This window comes from Octopus sinensis, unplaced genomic scaffold, assembly GCF_006345805.1.
Source record: "Octopus sinensis unplaced genomic scaffold, ASM634580v1 Contig13644, whole genome shotgun sequence".
NCBI lineage: Eukaryota > Metazoa > Mollusca > Cephalopoda > Octopoda > Octopodidae > Octopus > Octopus sinensis.
In genome coordinates, this window is record NW_021833024.1 from 198,063 (window position 1) to 216,818 (window position 18,756).

The 18,756-nt window shown below is 33.1% G+C and overlaps 2 pseudogenes; both read left to right on the plus strand.

Annotated features, from left to right (window-relative positions):
- Positions 1-4,231: 4,231 nt before the first annotated feature.
- On the plus strand, positions 4,232-5,893 carry LOC115229737 (annotated as a pseudogene).
- Positions 5,894-14,850: 8,957 nt separating this feature from the next.
- Positions 14,851-17,832, plus strand: LOC115229738 (annotated as a pseudogene).
- The last annotated feature ends 924 nt before the right edge of the window (positions 17,833-18,756 follow it).

Genomic DNA, 18,756 nt, shown 5'->3' on the forward strand with positions numbered 1-18,756 from the left:
AGACTGGTTTACAAAAATATTGTATAGTTTGATTTTAAAGACGCAGAAATTTGTTTATCTCTAACCATACGTTATTTTATCTGTTAAGCGCAAAAGTTGTTTCGAATACTCTGGATTTCTGACTTCCGAGCTGGATAAATAGTTAAGCGGAGGATGCAATCTTCCTCGAGTAGTGGCGTTAATATTTGTATCATCTTAACTCTACTGATTGAGTCAAATGCTTTAGATAGGTTGATTCCCATTATGTGGTACTCCTCTTTATATTCTTGGCACGAAGCACACATCCATTTGTGGCTATAAACAGCATCAGAAGTTGATCTTCCAGAGACAAACCCATTTTGGCTAGGTCAGATAAATTCACGTAGTGGGCCTTTAATTCTCTCCAGAGCAATTAGTGATAAAATTTTACGCAGTGAGTTGAGTAGTATGATTGATCTTAAGCTGCTTAGCTTTCCTTTTTCCTTCCCGCGTTATGTAAGGGGATTAACTTTTCGATTACAATGTTAATTCTGGAGTGTTCTTCAAAAGTTTTGTTCAAAATGTAAGTAATAAGTTTTTGGAGCTCTTCAGGAGCATATTTCATGAGCTCTGCATTAAATTTATCTGACCTGGAGCTTTTGAGTTGTTTAGTCTGATCACAGATTTTTTAACTTCAGTTAAAGTAATTTCTTGAGATAGTTTTCTGAGGGCTCCATCAAAAGGATAAAGCGTTTCTTCGTTTTCAAAATTGAAATATTTTTCAAAGTGGTCGGCTATAGTGTCTGTGCGTTTCTGGTTGTTGTAAATGGTTCTTCCGAGTTCATCATGAACTGTTAGATTTTCAGATTTCTTCTTTCGCGCTAGCATCTTTACAGATGCAAATATTTTCGCTTCGTTTTTGTACTTTCCCACTCATTTGCAAGGCTTTGTAGCTCTGTTTCGTAATTTTTCTGACATTTTTTCTTGATTTCTTGCATGATTGTGTTTTTTTGGATTTTGAACTCAGCTGCTTTCACTTGGTTGTGGGTGTTTATGTATTTGATACGTAGATTCTTTTTTAAATGAGAAAGGTAATCTATATGCGGGTCATGTATTCCTTTGAAGGATTTGGGAATTGTCCCAATCGTATGTTTAGTCACTGATTTTATTTTGTTTGCGAGTTTATTCCATATACTTCCAGCAGGTAAATTGAGATTGATCGATTCTATGGGTTGTGATATTTTAGCTGAGTAGTTATTTCTATAGACAGGATTGTTTCTCAAGAGTTCGACTGCAAATCTGGCTTCTCAGTGTCTGTTTTTGACTCTGTTAATCAAAAATCTTCCCGTTAGGAGAAGTTTGATTACCAATAGTTTATAATCACTCAATGTTAGCGTTCCTACATATGTTCTGGCGTCATGAAGTAGAGCTTTCTATGATTGTCGGCACAGTATGTAGTCAATTCGGTTATATATTTTGATTGAATGTCCATCTGAGTTTCTGCGCTCTCCAGTCCATGTCGTGATATGCCTTGCAGGGTGTTAGAATGCTGTGTTGCAAATAAATAATTGTTTATTAATCACAAAGTTGGCCATAATTGCCCCAGAAATGTTCCTCAGACCTCTTCCATGGGTACCTATGAAGCTCAGTTCTTTAATTCCTTTTCCGATCTTCGCGTTCCAATCTCTACTTATGTAAAGTTGATAGCTCGTGTATATTTCCATAAGGGTCTTACATAGTGAACTGTAAAAGTCATCCAGTTCCGTTCGGTTTTTAGAGACTTTTGGAGAAGTATGCGCATATACATTTATAATTGTAATTGTCGATTTAGATCCAGTTTCCAATTGAATTACGCAGATTCTGTCATTCACTTTCCATATTCTTTTTATATATTCTCGAAGTCTCATAGTGGTGACAGTTGAGGGAAGCAAGATAAGCTCATGGTCAGCATTTTATTCGTTAAGTCCTTCTTTGACTTTGGTCTCTTGCAGGCAGAGATAGTGATGTTGTATCGTGTCAGATCCTGGCAGAGTGACCTCCTTTTGACCGATGCTAGCGTGAACAGAGAGTTTGAAAAGGGTGAAAAAGACATTAGTGCAATTTGAGATGCGTCATCAACCTCAACCGAAAAAAGGCATGTGGTGGCTTAGCAGCCTGAACAGCTCGCAAATTGACTTATCGTCGTCATCAACGTTACTGAAGTATTAAAATATCTTTTTTCCGATCAGAAAAATAATTGTTGTCCAGCACAACAAACCAGATTTTGTTGGCAAAGAATAGGCAGATAAAAATTTAGAGGTAAGTCGTTTGCAGACAGGGAAAGTGACCTTCTCGCAAACGCATGTGTGATGATTTCTATGTCTATTTAATTTATATTTTTTCAAACATATATTTTCTGACCCTTATTATATGTGACCGTCCCCTGGACGTTCCGACAACGTCTGATTAACTTTTTTATTATGATCAATCTCTCAATTTTATAGTTACTGTACTTAAAGTCTAGATCGTCAGTGGTTTTATTTCTTTGCATGAAAAGATACTTTGTCACAAATTTGCCTTCCTTCTCATCTCTGTTTCAAAATCTTTGTTCAGTTAGGTTTTTTCATAACATGCAGGCTCCGCAAATTGATTGGAAAAAGAGGCGGAAGAATTGAGTGTGAAAGAGCCGAAATAAGAATTTCTACTTATTCAAACTATTTAGCTATTCAAATATATTAACCTATTAACAAAGCAATAAAATTCCTCATAAAAACCAATAATATATCGCTAAAATAAAAACACTCAATAAACTTGACAATAAAAATGGTTTCTATTTCAATGCAGTTGGCATAGAGAAAAACAAAAATTAAAACAACCGATTTATTAAGAAAAAAAGTCGATATCGATTAACGTAAAAGCAAAAGACAATTCGTGAAAATGACAATTTTTGTGTCAAAGTCAGTCAACAGGCCTTTATACTAATACGATGAAACTAATTATTGCAAACTTCCCGAATGGACTCAACAATCTATTTATGATTAAGAAAAGTCTGATACCACGTTGAATTCGGGAAATTTACCGCTTGCTAGTTTTGAGTGTATCAGTTTGCCGTCTATCAGCACCTCAAAAGAGCTTCGTTCTCCTTTTGAAATATCAATCTGGAGATCGGGAAATGCTCCTCTGAGTTGATCGGCCAACTTCTTGGCCTTAGAGAGGTACCCTCAGGAGGTACTAAATGTATGAAAGATATTATTCACACCAATAAAATATAGAAAGCTTATGACTCATTGACACAGAAAAACAGCGTGATATTATTTTATTCATAATTTTTTAAAAAAATGTACAATTAATAGATAATTTATTGAAATAATGTTTTTATTTAAATCTAAAAATATTAAAAAAATATTAACAATCAATTTTGTTTTGTTTGATTAAAAATTATACTTATAAGAAACCTGTTTTTAAGAAACTTCTAAACCATAAATATAATTTTAAATATTAATTAAATTATAGAAATAATTTTTAAATTAAATGCACTTAAATAAATATACTTTGTTTAGGTTATACCACTTGAAATGGCTCCCTACAAGAAAAAACGACCAAAAAATAAATTGTATATACCTTAAATCTAAAAATATATATTTATACATACTTTCCCCAAATTTAAACTTTTTAGAGCCTTTAAAAATGACTCTAAATTTAATCAAAATTTCGGACACGTATCCAATGGCAATATCTCTAATGAAACAGCCAAAGTCCCCATTTGTGAAGAAAAAATAGAAAAGTTATTTTTAAAATTTATTTCTAGCACTTCGGAGCCTGTATCAAGTGGGGAAAAACTCAATTTATACAAGTAGATTTGAAATTTTTAAATTTTTAGTGAAATTAAACAACTTGAGACTAAATTTAACGAAATTTGCCTAAAAAACGACTCCCGCGGCTACACATGTCAAAAATGCCTTCATAAATTCTCCACCGCGGCTTTCCGCAGTCAGTCCGACAGTCTACTTGAAACACGGAAAACTTTAAAAATCTCAGAACGGAGATTTGCCGTTGAAAACACGGAAGAAAACAGTCTTGGCTTCTATTCAGAAAACAGTAAAGAGCCTTCCCAAATGTATGATGTGGTTTTGATTATTTGTCGATTATGATTACGTAATATCGATTTAGTAAACTTTTAATTATTTATTAATTTAATTGGCGAATTTTATTAATTATTATTTAATAAAAATTTATATGTTGAGGTGGTGATTAATTAGTTTAATTTCTGATTGATTGTATTGTAGTGAGACTGATGGTTTGGATGATGAACAGGAAGTGGCGAGTGATTATACTAGTAAAGGTATATATAAAATATGTATTTTTAGGGGGATATTACCCAGTCGAGCCACTAGAAGTATTCAATTCTCGTTACGTCACGATTAGGAAGGTAGGTTGGGGTCACTTTTCTACAGTGTGGCTATCCTGGGACACAATGTACTGATTTATGTCAATTTTAGAATAAAATGTTTTGTGGCATTAAAAATAATAAAATCAGCCCGACATTACACCGAAGCTGCCGAAGATGAGATAAAAATACTCAAAAAAGTACTCATTTCCTTCCAAAGTAGATCCAATCCGCGTTTCCGGAAGATCCCGGACGACGGAAATGTGTAGAAATGATTGACAGTTTTCGAATAACTTCAACTCGCAGCGAACGTACCTCAATTTGTATATTTTAGACATTTGTATGGTTTTTGAGGTCCTGGGGTGTAATCTGCTCAAACTTTTGATCGACTCTTCCTTCAAGGGAATATGTCTGGAGAATGTGAGAACTATCGCCCAGAATGTTTGAATTATTCAATATTCAGGTCCTGCTTGGATTGGACTATTTACACACCAAATGTGCGATTATTCATACCGATATTAAACCAGAGAATGTCCTTTTAGTCCCCACTGAGCATGAAGTGTTTTATTCTGCACTTTCTGCTCTGAAAAAACTCATGTTTGGACAGGAGTTGATGTGTGATGCTGGTTTGGAGTGTTTTGAGTATTTAGTCTGCAATTATCCGCCCTCTTTTGAAAGGAATGTCCCGCAAACTCAGTCAGAAGATGATATTAATTTGATTCGGCTTACAATGATTGTCCAAATAACGGATTTGGTTGATTCTTCAAGAGTTGGTGATTTGGGGGTATTTTAGGAGTTTTATTCTGTGATTTCTCGGTCTCAATTTGAGATTCAAATGGCCAAGGCTAAGAGACTTTTAGATTCACGTGACTTTTGTGGGGATTTTCGTGCTGTATTGTTCACGTGATAATCTCAGAATGCGTTTGTGGAACTTTTATCCAGCATTTCTCTAATTAAACCAGAAGTGAGGGATTTGGTGAGGAGGCCCAGTAAATCCTTGGAAGTGAAGATTGCAGATTTGGGGAATGCTTGTTGGACGGTAAGAGAGGTTGTGGGATTGTTAGTTTCATCACTTTTCTGAGCAAATACAGACGAGGCAATACAGGTCGATTGAAGTGATTTTAAAGTCTGATTATAACATGTCGGCTGATATTTGGAGTACAGCTTGCATGGTTGTTTGATGGCTTTGATTTAGGTTTTTGAGTTGATTACGGGGGATTTTCTGTTCAACCCGCAGGCAACACAGGGATTGTCTAAGAATGGAGATCATTTGGAGTTGATTTGTGAGTTGTTGGGGCCTATTCCGATTGAGGTGATGAAGAGGAGTAAAGAGTGGTATAAATACTTCAGTCCTGATGGTAGTTTTCAGTTTGTCTAGTTTGAGGAAATTTGATTAATTGTGTTAAAGTATGGCCGTTGATGGATGTGTTGAGTGATAAGTATAATTTGAATGCTTATGATAATGATGGGATATGCAGTCTCATTTTGCCAATGTTGGCTCTTGACTATAAACGGAGACCTACTGCTTTTGAATGTTTGGATAACGAGTGGCTTCATACTAGTTTTTGACATTTATTGACGACTTTATATTGGCTATAACTTGTTTATTCTTTGTTTGAATTTATGATAAGGTCGGTAGTAATTGCTTTTCTTGTATTTCATTAAGAGTAGGCATTTTTAGTTGTTTGAGATTTATGTGCCGTTATAAATGGCTATAATATCATGTTGTATAATTTGTAAAAATAGATCCTTATGACTTATAAGCTCGGTTAAAAGATGTTTCTCTGAGATAAAGAGTTTTCTAAGATTCAACCAAAATTTTCTACCAGAAAATTATGTAATTTATATGTGTAACAGTGTTTTTATTGTTTTTATGTCAATAAAGTTATTTTTTAGGTTAAATTTTTTATTTTTTAGATTACAAAAATCATCAAAAAACCTCTGATCGAGTTACGTTTTTTAATGGGTGACTAAAAACTTGTCAAATAACTGTCATTGCGATCAGTTAATCTATTCCCAAGATATGGACTTTTAATTCTAGTTTTATTCGAAGAGTTACTCCATGAAGCATTCTTGTCATAAAAATGACTTTTTAGTAACTCGTAGATTTTACTAAAACAATAAAAATACAATCGGCCCTAGTAATCTCGCCAACAATAACACAATTATATTAAATATCAAAATTGAGTAAATTTTAGTGTGTCATCCCTCTTACTAGGCCTTCCAGAAAATCTCTGTCATGAGAATGAGGAAGTTGTTGTAGCGATTTTATAGCCTCGGTAACATGTTCTTCCAATTTCCCGACATCCCCACCGGAATAATAAATCTAAAATCCAAAATATCCCCAAACTTGATTAGCAAAAACAAAATTCCGTCCAAACTGACTACAAACCGGCCAAAAGTGACTATTCCCAGAAAGGAGAGTGAGTGCCCCACAAATAACCCCCAAAAACGAAGCCTCACTGTCAGAAGTGGTGGACCGAGAAAAGTACTCCTCAAAAGCACATTTCATCATCTCCCCAATACTTTCCGATACAACCACAAGGATCTACAAATCATTAACGTAACCCACCTCAGAATGCTCTAATTCTGCAAGGAGAAGTGACACACGTGACAAAAGGAAATCCCCGAGAAGAATAAGCCCATTGACACATTCTCCACTTTTTATACGTTGGTGGAGGGTTAAGGCAATGGGGACAATGTCACTGACTTGTGCCAACAATGCCCCTCTGAGGACTGAGAATTAAATTTACCTTTCTACCAGATTAGGTGGGGACTTGTCGTGGAGGAGTGTTTGGCACATAAGTCGAGTTATTAAGGGGTATATTCTTGGGGATGACAGTTCGTGCTTTATTTGACTATAATTCACTTGGAGGGAGGTCACCCGATCTTAGGGTTGGATTTGAGTAACACCCTCCCAAGGACTTTGATTTGGTCGTCCTCCATATACTTGTAAGGAATATCACCTTTCAGATGTTTTAGAGCTTTTTTAATCATATTTTTGTAGGAGCAATTAGATTTAACAAACATGTAACACCACACTGATTTTGAAATTTAAAAAATCAAGTCACGATAAAACAATTTATTCAATTATTTTTATTATAAATATTATTTTGGATTATTACACTTTTTCGTGATTTTTTCGTGTCTAATCTATGCCAAAACGAATTATAGAACGATAATCTCTAAAAAAATTTGTTTTTAAAACAAATTCAAAAATGTTATCTAATTTTAATTTTAAATCCTAAAAAGTCTTAATTGGCTTATTAAACAAATACTCCGTTAGTAAATCGAAACATCCAAATAGAAGGATCAGCAAGATATTTATCTACCAGTTTGTTTTTGTATTTTTAAAATAGAGTCTTTACTCTGCATATAATAGATCCCGTTATTTCCGATTCGTTTTTAACGTCAATGAAATTGATTTAGTGTATTTCCTTCATTTTATAAATCAGATTACTGGATCCTGTGGTTTTCCGCAATGAGCGTAAAATCACTAATTAGTTTTAAATACCTCTCTATATTGAACAAAATGTCCACGTCAAAACATCATGTTCACTAATGTCTATAGTGAACAAAAATAAAACAAGTAATTAAATTGAATTTCTTCAACTTTTCCGTAACCTTTTTCGTGATCTACATTATCTATGCTTGTCTTCAAATGATTTTATTATGCTGGCTACCATTATTGTTGACAGGGTGACCTACATAGTTTGACACTAATTACTGACTAAAGATTATTGTTAAAAATTTTAAAACAACTTCACATTTTTTAACTCTATTCATAGTAACTATCTTGATTTCATTTTGTAGTTTCAATCTAAATGTTAGGAAGAACAACTGACCATTAATCTGCAGAAACGAATTTTCTTTAGATGTAAATAATTGTTAATATCTAATTATACCTATCGTTAAAATCTTTATATCTTCTAACATCAATAAGATCCGCCTTTATTCAAAAATACTTTTAATGACCAAACAATACATCTTTTGCAACAAATGTATAGTCTGCAAATCCTTAAAAAATTAATCTGCTTTTGGTAAAACTTAACATCTACTTTTAAAAGCTGGAAATAAATTTAAAAAAATTTTTCTCAAATTTTAAAAACTATTGGAATTCAAAAATCAACTGATGGATCTACTTTGCGAAGAAAATAAAATCACACATGTTTATGGAAGATCAAACAATCTCCATTCACAAGTTTATAAAATTTGAAATAAATCAAGGGTATTTCTGGAATTAACAGTGTGATTCATAAAATACCAGGTTATAATCGCATTTATAATTTAGAATCTAAATTATGAAAGTTTGGTTGCCATTTGCTACTTCATATTTATGCGAAACTGGATTTTCTGCACTAGCTGCAATTAAATCTAAATATCGAACTCGTTTAGTAGTGACTAATGAGCTAAGAGTAGCACTCTCTGCGATGACACCAGATTTGAAAAACTTTGCGCCAAGATGGAAAAAAATTATCTCATTAACTTTTTGTTTTAAAAATTGTTTTTGATAAAATAATAATTGTATTATATTATGGAATATAAAGGGAGGCGCAAGATTGTACTTTTCTCTAAGGGAGGCGCGTAAAAAAAAGCTTGGAAACCTCTGATTTAGATTATAATAATGAGGCCTCGTTTGTAGAAAATGAACTTGATCATAAATTTATTACGTACAGTAAACCTCTCGAATCCGCCGATTTTGGGACCGACCAAAAAATCGGCGGATTCGAGAAATCGGCGGATTCGATAGGCAATTTAAATAATATTTTATAGTTGAAATATGAACTTACAATATAGATTAAGTATTTCTTTTTATATACAAATGACTGAATACATAAAATTATTTATATTCAAAAAAATCAGAAATTTTATTTTTTAATTGATTTTCTTAACATTTCCCCAATTCGCATAATATTTCATGATCATCTATATCTGCATTTACCTGAGAAGCATAAGTTTTAATAATCTCTAGAGCTCTGAAGGCTTCTGAGAGATCAACTTTTTTTTCATTTGATTCCTCTTCAATAATTGTTTCCTAAGTATAATTATTAAATAAATCACTAACTGATTGAACTTTTTTTGACTGTAATGTACCAGCTTGTTCAGATTGTTTAAAAATTCGATTAGCTCTTCATTTTCAGTATATCCGTAATCAACAAATTCACTATAAGATATTGGATCGTCAATTTGAAATTTCTTTATTATTTCTTCATTTGAAATTTGATGAGATGGACATTGATCTATTACAAGTAGAATTTTTCTTTTTTTCTTTGCAAGTTCACAATCAAAATCACTGAGCCACTTGTTAAAAATTTCACGGTTCATCCATGCCTTATTGGAATGGGTGTAGTAAATATTTTTCCAATGTTGAAAATTTTAAAACCCCTTGGACTTTTGAATCTTCCTATCATCACAGGCCTTCTTTTATCGGAACCAGAACAATTTGCGCATAAGAGTAACGAAAATCGATCCTTCGACAACTTTATTCCAGGCCGTGATTTGGTGCACACACTTTTGGAAGGAATCGCCTTGTAAAAAACACCAGTTTCATCTGCATTATAAAACATTGTCCAATCATATTGTTCAATTTTTAAACTCATTGTTCATTAAAATCAGTAATAGATTTTTCATCATGATTTACTGATCCACTGTCTCCGTGAAATTTTCTTAACTTGATACCATTTCGTAATTTAACTTTTCTAGCCACCCACGACTTGCGGATTCGAGAAGCGGCGGATTCGAGAAGCAGCGGATTCGAGAGGTTTCACTGTATTTATTTTTAGAAACGAATAATAAAATTTTTGATTTTACTTCTAAGATGGGAGTACATGGGCCAAAATATGATTTTAAAATAAGGACTGAGATATAATTGAATAATAACAGTTTAGGTTCGAATTTTGAAAGATTGTGCGACGAATCTGTCGTTGAAGGTACACATATTTGAATCCCCATATGAAGAAAAGGGTAAAGTAAAAAATATAATTTCTAATAACAGATTAATGGTTAGTTATCTTTCCTAGACTTTACTGGACCCTTTTATAATAAATTATTTTTGTTGTTAATTGAAGGTCAAACTATGTAGGTCACGCTGTCAACAACGAAGGTCGCTCGGTCGCCAGCGTGGTATAATCGCCAGAGTTGGGCAGGACATATTATTCTTTGATAAATGGGTTGTAACTTCTATTTGGAGAGAAAAAAAGAGTTTCATGTTACTGAACTCTAAATCATGTGAGTATACAGTAGCATTATCAAGTAGAATTAGACTTTGAAAAATCATTTTTTTGTTCAATTCTATAAGCCATTTTGAGAAATAAGCATATATGATCCTCGCTTTTTAATTTGATTTGTATTCCACTTGTAAATTATTAATTAAATTTCTTCTTCCTTTAAAGCAGGGCGGATTTTTAGCTTTTCCAATAAAAAATGGATCAAGTTTTTCTCCCATCATACTAACCCAAAACATAACAGTTGCTCGTTCTTTTATCGGTTTAATAGATAAATTCTTGCCCAAATCAACAACTAATGTTCTGATGTACAAAAGTTTAAAAAACAATCCAGTTTCGTGCAAATTAAGAAAATATTTTTTGAACAATATTGTTCCGATTTTCTATTGGGCTTTCTGTAAAATTTTCAATCACAGAGGTTGCAACAAATTGATTTTCCCCACATAAAGCACGAGAAGCAATGCAATATCGAGCTTTAAATTTCTCAAGCCATCCATTTGATGCCTGAAATCCTTGAATATTACAAACTTTCGCCATTTTTAGAGGCATGGACTTCAAAAGATATTCATTGATTGTAAATCCAAATGATCATTTTTTAGCGAACCATTCAAATTGATCTCTGTCGAATGGCTGAGATTTGGGCAAGTAAATTTTCTTCTTTTTTTGCCCATCTTAAAAAGTAAATATTTATTCAGAATTTTGTTTATGCAGCCCAGAGAAACATTAAAATTAAGGGATAAATCACGCTGTGTATAATGTCTATTTTTTATTATAAAATTCGATCATTTCCTTCTTTCAACAAATGACAGACGTTTTCAATTTTGGACCATGCTAACGACTTCAGGACGTGTAATTTATTTATTTTAAGAATTTTAATATACAGATGTACTGAATCTAAACAGTTCGTTGACATGAATCCGTCCATCCGTGCACTGAACGTGGGCAATAAGAGGTTGAGGTTGATCGAATAAAACACTAAAAAAACGAAAACGGAAACTGAATAACTATTAATTATCCAGATTTACAAATATTAAATTTAATATTTTTATGTTTATAGTGAACACCAAAATATTTATATAAATGATATCATGCATTTTTAAAAGTGGTATTCATTTTATAATTAATATATTAATGAGAATTACTAATACAGTTTACCCTCTATTGCTCGCCAATTCTATTGCTCGCCATTTCTATAACTCGCCACTTTTTTGGAAAAAATGCCATTTTTACTAAGGAAATTCCATTGCTCGCCAAATTCTCTTACTCGCCACGTTTTATTAAAAAATTAAAATTTATTATTAAAAAAAATAATTTTTTCAAATATTTATACCGCGTGTTTTTTTTGTAAGATGAGGAAGTGCTCAAGATTATCTTATGATCAAAAAAGAGAAATTATAAATTATTTTATTGATAATTCTTCTCTAAGTCTAAGGCAGTTTCAGAAATTTTTCGTCGCGTTTCAAAAATCAATTTCGAGACGTGCAATTAACGATCTTAAATTGAACAAACAAAGATTCTTGGAATTAATCCAATTTATGGGAGAAGTTCTCGTTTTTCGAAACTTAGATATTCAGCAATTGATTCTGAAATCATTGCCTGGATAGATTACATGGAATCTATTGGAGTTTGCCTCAATGATGAGATAATTTTGTCGAAAGCAACTGAAATTGCTGCGTTAAACGGTCTCTTCGAATTTAAAGCCAGTAAAGGATGGCTTGAAAAGTTCAAAAAAAGGCACAATGTAAAACTAAGAATTTTTCATGGTGAATTGGGATATACTGCGGATGAGTTCAAAGACCAAATCGAAGACTTAAAAAAAATTATCTCTTCTAAAATAAATGAATATGGTTCAGAAAATGTTTATAATGCCGACGAAACCGGCGTATTTTACAAGACCATTCCATCAAAAAGTGAAAATGCAATTTTAGACAGTTCAATTACTGAAGATTGTGAAAGAAACAACTGTATTACACATCGAGATGCGATAAAATGTATTTCGGACCTCAAAAAATATTTTTCACATGACGATAATTTTGACGTGAATATGCGAGAAAGTTTATTAAAAATGCAAAAAAATATAGAGAAAAGATCATACAAAAAAACTATAAATGATTACTTTACTTAAAATTTTGGTTTTTTAAATAAATGTTTCGGCTATTTATTTAAATGTTTAGATAGTTAAAAATTATAGAAATTTTTTGTTGATAGAAAATAGGATACTGATTATTTCTCTTACTCGCCAAATTCTCTTAGTCGCCAATTTTGGCTTGGTCCCAAAAATGGCGAGCAATAGAGGGAAGACTGTACTTGTATTGGAGATTGCATTAATATGTTCTGTTCACTATAAAGAGGGTTGACTATATTAAAATAATCCTTTAATCTCCACTGGAAAAAAATTTATTATTTTGCGGTAATAATCTCGTTTTTAAATCAGACAATGACTTAAATAGTTCAAAATGCCAAAATTAGTCAATTAGGTCACCCACTAATAAAACATCAGTCAAAAGACAAGAAAATAAATATAACTTTACATCATAAAATAAATCATGACAGAATCAATTAGAAATCAGACGATTCCGTCGTCTTTTCTTCGCAATACTACTCAATAAAGCAGAATAGACACTACCAATTGGCTCTCCCGGACTATTTTCTCCACGAATTCCAACTTTCGGTTATTTTGATCTTCATTTCTGACTAAATTAAAACAAAATAACTTTATTTCAGGATTAGACTGTTTCTGAACACATTCATTGAACACTTGCTCGTCAATTTTAATCAAAACATCAGAAACAGAAGACGCCAACGAGACAATTCCTCTGAGAATTTATTTATGGAATTTAACAGATTCCAGTGGCTTTGGGCTGCCTGAATCGACTGAAAAATGCTGGGAATTGCAATATTTGAATTCTCAGAAATAAATTTGACAAAACAATTGTTGTTGAAAAACAGCAATGCCCTTTCCGCGATCTTTCCATTAAAAATAACACAAAACCTGAAAATGCTGACTTGAGAACAAAACACTCAATTTCTTAAGCAGAGGGTCCATCACCACGGAAATCTCCTGGGTATTTGAATGCTCCAACACATCGTCCAATTCCCCCAAAAAGAGCAACTAAAGCCTCAAATCGACACTAAACCTCCTTAGCGCTGTTTCCCTTGGGCCAATATTTAAAAAGAGCAGAAATCACCTGAAAGAAAATGACGGAAAAAACAAACCATAGACACAAGTCGGCTATCCTTTCGTACAAACTGAACAACACAGTACGTCAACTGAGAAAAAAAGACAAACACGCCAACAGTTCGATGAAGGGGCAAGATCTGCTGTTCCAAGTAGTTTTTGTGAGATTCCTTGAGAGGAAGAGCAAATCCATTGATTATACTAAAAGTCAAGGAATCTGCCCCTAAACCTGCCCAGGACTATCAAAAGTTCTTCAATTCCATAAAAATTCTCATTTGAGTACGCAAAACTAGGAAAAAATAAACCAAAAAATGAATTAAACCTGGTAAAAATATGCCCGACTTTCTTACGTACAAATAAACGAATTTTGACAAATTTTCCGTAAATTTTATGAAGCAAAAGTCTCAGATATTCCCTTTCCCGCCCATCCTCATTATTAAACGCCATCAAAATCTACAAAAATGTCAAAATTCAGAAACAACCTTAGAAATGAGCTTTTCGGTCACCAAACCGTTCAAATCCGAAATATTTGAATATTCAATAATACGCAAAAATAACTCATAGACAGGCTATAGTCTTAAAAAACTCTCCAAACCTGTAAATAACACCAAACAGGGTCCAAAAATTGGTCCTCAATGTCCTCAATGTCGATACTTGTTTGATAAAACTTACGGAGTGGAATTTTTCTCGAAATATTGGATTCAAACTAAAAGAATTGAGAGAGAATTACCATTGAAAATAAATTTGGATAGCAGGAAATGGGGATTTGACTTCCTTCCTGGACGTAGGACAGCAAATCTACGACACACGTATGATATTCCATAAGGGTTGATGGAATTGGGTCATCGACCTCATTTAAGTGGTGGAGAGAGTTGATATCGTTGAGGGGGACTGTGCTAAGGATGGAGAACTTGATGTTTAGTATTCGGGTCAGTTGAGATTTGGGGACTTCTAAAGATTTTGTTTAAAACAGGCCTGCCATTGAGAGGGGTAAAAAATTCCTGACTAGTGATATTGTTTGACATGCAGACTTAACTAAAATAATAAATGTAACATTTGATAATTTTTAATATTTAAAATTATAGAAATATTTAATTATTTATAAAATAATTTAAGTGATAAGTATGCCGCGTGAAATCATTACTCTCCAACTTGGTCAATGTGGTAACCAAAGTACTTTTCCTTCTAATAAACAGTCGGCTTTGAATTTTGGAAACAGCTTTGTGCAGAACACGGAATTAGCCCAGGTTAATTAGCATTTCTAGTTAATATTCAAGACGGCATTCTCCAGGAACATGCAATCGATGGAAATGACAGAAAAGATGTCTTTTTCTACCAGGCTGACGACGACCACTACATTCCACGTGTCGTTCTTGTGGATTTGGAGCCTCGAGTCATCAGTACCATCAGAAATTCGAAATATGCTCATCTTTATAACCCAGAAAACATTTTTGTGTCCAAAGATGGAGGCGGGGCTGGCAATATTTGGGCTTCTGGATATGTCCACGTTTTTTTTATTTTGATATTGACAGGCCTCTAAGCTCTACGAGGAGATTTTTGATATCATAGATAGAGAGGCAGACGGTTCTGATAGTCTTGAGGTTAATTTATAATTTATTTTATTATTAAATTTATATTTAATTAATTATATATATTATTTATTTTAATAAATAAATAAAATAAATTTAAAATTGTTGATGATGTGGTGATAGGGGTTTACAATATGTCATTCCATTGCTGGTGGGACAGGATCTGGAATGGGATCTTATATCTTAGAAAAACTAAATGATAGGCAATTATTCGATCAAATATATATATAGATATCCCAAAAAACTAGTACAGACATATTCTGTCTTTCCTAACCTCCAAGAAATGTCAGATGTCGTAGTACAGCCTTACAACTCAATCCTCACTATGAAAAGACTAACAGAAAATGCAGATTCAGTAGTTGTATTGGACAATACTGCCCTACATCGAATTGCCTCTGAACGTTTACATGTAGAGAATCCCTCCTTCTCCCAAATAAACCAAATTGTACTCTCCTGATGACATTGAAGGTCTCAACTGTAATGTCAGTGTCGACCTCAACACTTCGTTATCCTGGCTTTATGAATAATGATTTGGTCGGGCTTATAGCCTCGTTAGTGCCCACTCCTCGGCTTCATTTCCTTATGACGGGATACACTCCAATATCCACGGAATCTCAAGTTTAGTGTTTATTTATGTTAGATTTCCTCTGTGATGAAAACTTCGGTTTTGGATGTAATGAGACGACTGTTGCAGCCTAAAAATATGATGGTCAGTACTTCGCAGAGAAGGAACTCCCAACATTGTTATATTTCTATTCTCAATATAATCCAAGGGGAAGTTGAGCCTTCTCAGGTATGAGTGACCATTTGACATTGAAGGTGCATAAAAGTCTGCAAAAAATCCGTGAACGAAAGTTGGCGAGATTTATTTCTTGGGGACCTGCGAGTATCCAAGTGACCCTTTCGAAGAAGTCTCCGTATGTTCAGAGCAGTAACAGAGTGTCTGGACTAATGTTGGCCAATCATACGAGCATTTCTACGGTAGTGGTGTAGGTTGATGATAGCTGTTTGAGACTACATTGAAGCAGTATGACAGACTTAAGAAGAGGGAGGCGTTTTTGGATCAGTACAAACGAGAGGAGATGTTCAGGGATAATCTCGACGAGTTTGATAGTTCCCGGCAAGTAGTGCAGGAGCTTATTGATGAATATGTTGCAGCTACTAGGCCAGATTATCCCGATTGGTGTTCTGGGAATGTACTTCAGTAGTTGTTCATTAATTAATAGTTGTTTTTTATTTTTTAAAAATAAATTAGTCGTTCAAATTTTGTTACCTGCCGATTTCATGCAATTTGATGGCAATTGAGACTCTTTTTTCCAATTTGAGACTTTTATTTTGTTAGTAATTGGCGAGGTTGGAAATTACGTTTTTAATTTGTGACTTTTTAAACTTAAACCAAAATCCAAAGATATGAAGTCGAATGGTTAAAATTACGTAAAAAGTTTAAGCACTTTTATATTTCAAATATTTTTGATCAAGTTTTTGTTCTTTTGTTATGACAATAAATATATTTCTAAATTGCGAGGATTGTAAAATATTTGAGCTTGTCTGTTTAGGATCTTAGCCTTAGATCGAAGAAACGGTAAACGAATCTACAAGATTACACTTATCTATTAAAAAGATGGTTCCCATTGTTTTGAACTTTACCGCCTCGACCTGTAGTTTTATTTATCTATTTTATTACAACAAAGACTACGATAAAAACCGAACAAAAGTCACGTGATCCCGATGCACTCAACCAGGAATCTCATCCTCGCTCGGTGATCTTTCCACAAGCCCACACAAGATCTCGACTACTCTTTCAGCTATCTACCCTAGCTTGCATCTAACCTTATTCTCAAATGAATAACAATAAAGTTACAGTAAAACCTCTCGAATCCGCCGAATTTTTTCAAGAATACAAAATTTCCTATGAGAAATTCCCGAATCCGTCAATTTCTCGAATCCGCCGCATTTTTAGAAATATATATTTTTTATTTTCTTAATTATTATTATTTTTTTTAAATTCAAAAACACTTTTACACGAGACATTATCATTTAATTGTGTGTTTGGTCCTGTTAATTGTAATGAAACGTAATTGTACCAGATTGAAAAATTCCGAAAACAACAAATTATTAAATTTATCGATCAAAATCCAGGGATTTCGCTTACAAGAGTGTCCGCTATCTTTTCCGAAAGATTCAGACGCGTTATTTCAAGACGATCCTTAAACGACCTTAGGAGCAGAAGGAATGTATCTGCCTTTCAATCCATATTTAAAGTTCAATGAAATTGATGAAGATACTATGTCATGGATTGAAATGATGGAAACCAGAGGAGCAATTCTTAATGATTCGATTATTCTTACAAAGGCTGAAGACTTTGCGAAGAAACGTCAAATAACTGAGTTTAAAGCCAGTCGTGGATGGCTTGAAAAATTTAAAAAAGACATGGGTTTAAATTCAAGAAACTTTATGGAGAATCTTCTACAGAGAATTTCTCAAATTCTGAATTTAATGATTTTCTCATTAATATAAGAGCAAAAATAAAATTATATGGTCGCGAAAATGTCTATAATACAGATGAGACAGGATTATTTTATAAAGCTCTTCCATATAAAAACATTTGCAAGATCAAGAGATATGGGCATAAATTATTGAAGGATCGAATATCGATAATGTTCTGTTCAAAACTAACACCATTCATAATTGGAAAATTCAAAAATCCTAGATGCTTTAAAAATTTATCGAAGTTTTGTGACCTATCATAATTCAAAAAAAGCATGGATGGATTCTAAGTTATTCAATACATTTTTGTTCGAATGGGATATCAGATTGGCTAAAGAAAAACGCAAAATACTACTCGTAATTGACCAATGTCCATCTCACAAGATTTTTACAAATTTACAGCAAATTGAAATAATGTTTTTGCCGGCAAATGCTACGTGTTTATTACAGCCGATGGACCAAGGAGTCATTAATATGCTTTAATTTATACCTATCAAGCATGGACAAAGTTAAATAGTACAACAATAATAAATTGTTTTCGACATGCTAAATGGACCGAAGATTTTATTGAAGAAATATATGACGAGTCTTTGCTTGAAACTTATCAGCAATTCGTGTCAAAACTACAAATAAATGATCCAATTCCTGAGGAAGAGTATCTTCTATACGAGTATACAGAGAATGAAGAGATCCTGGACAATTTGGATGAAAATGATGATGAGGACATTGATTTTGGAGAAAAAAAGAATGAACAAGTCGTTTTAGACCACGATGCTTTGAATGCTCTCCATACATTGAGGAAGTACTTCAAACAAAAGGATGAAACTAATTTAAATGTCTTCAATCACCTTAATGATGTTAGTAGAAACATCAAAATAAATATTAAAACTAAAATAACTGACTATATTTATAGAAATTAATGTCTTCATTTTTTAATTAGTCTATAAAATTAAA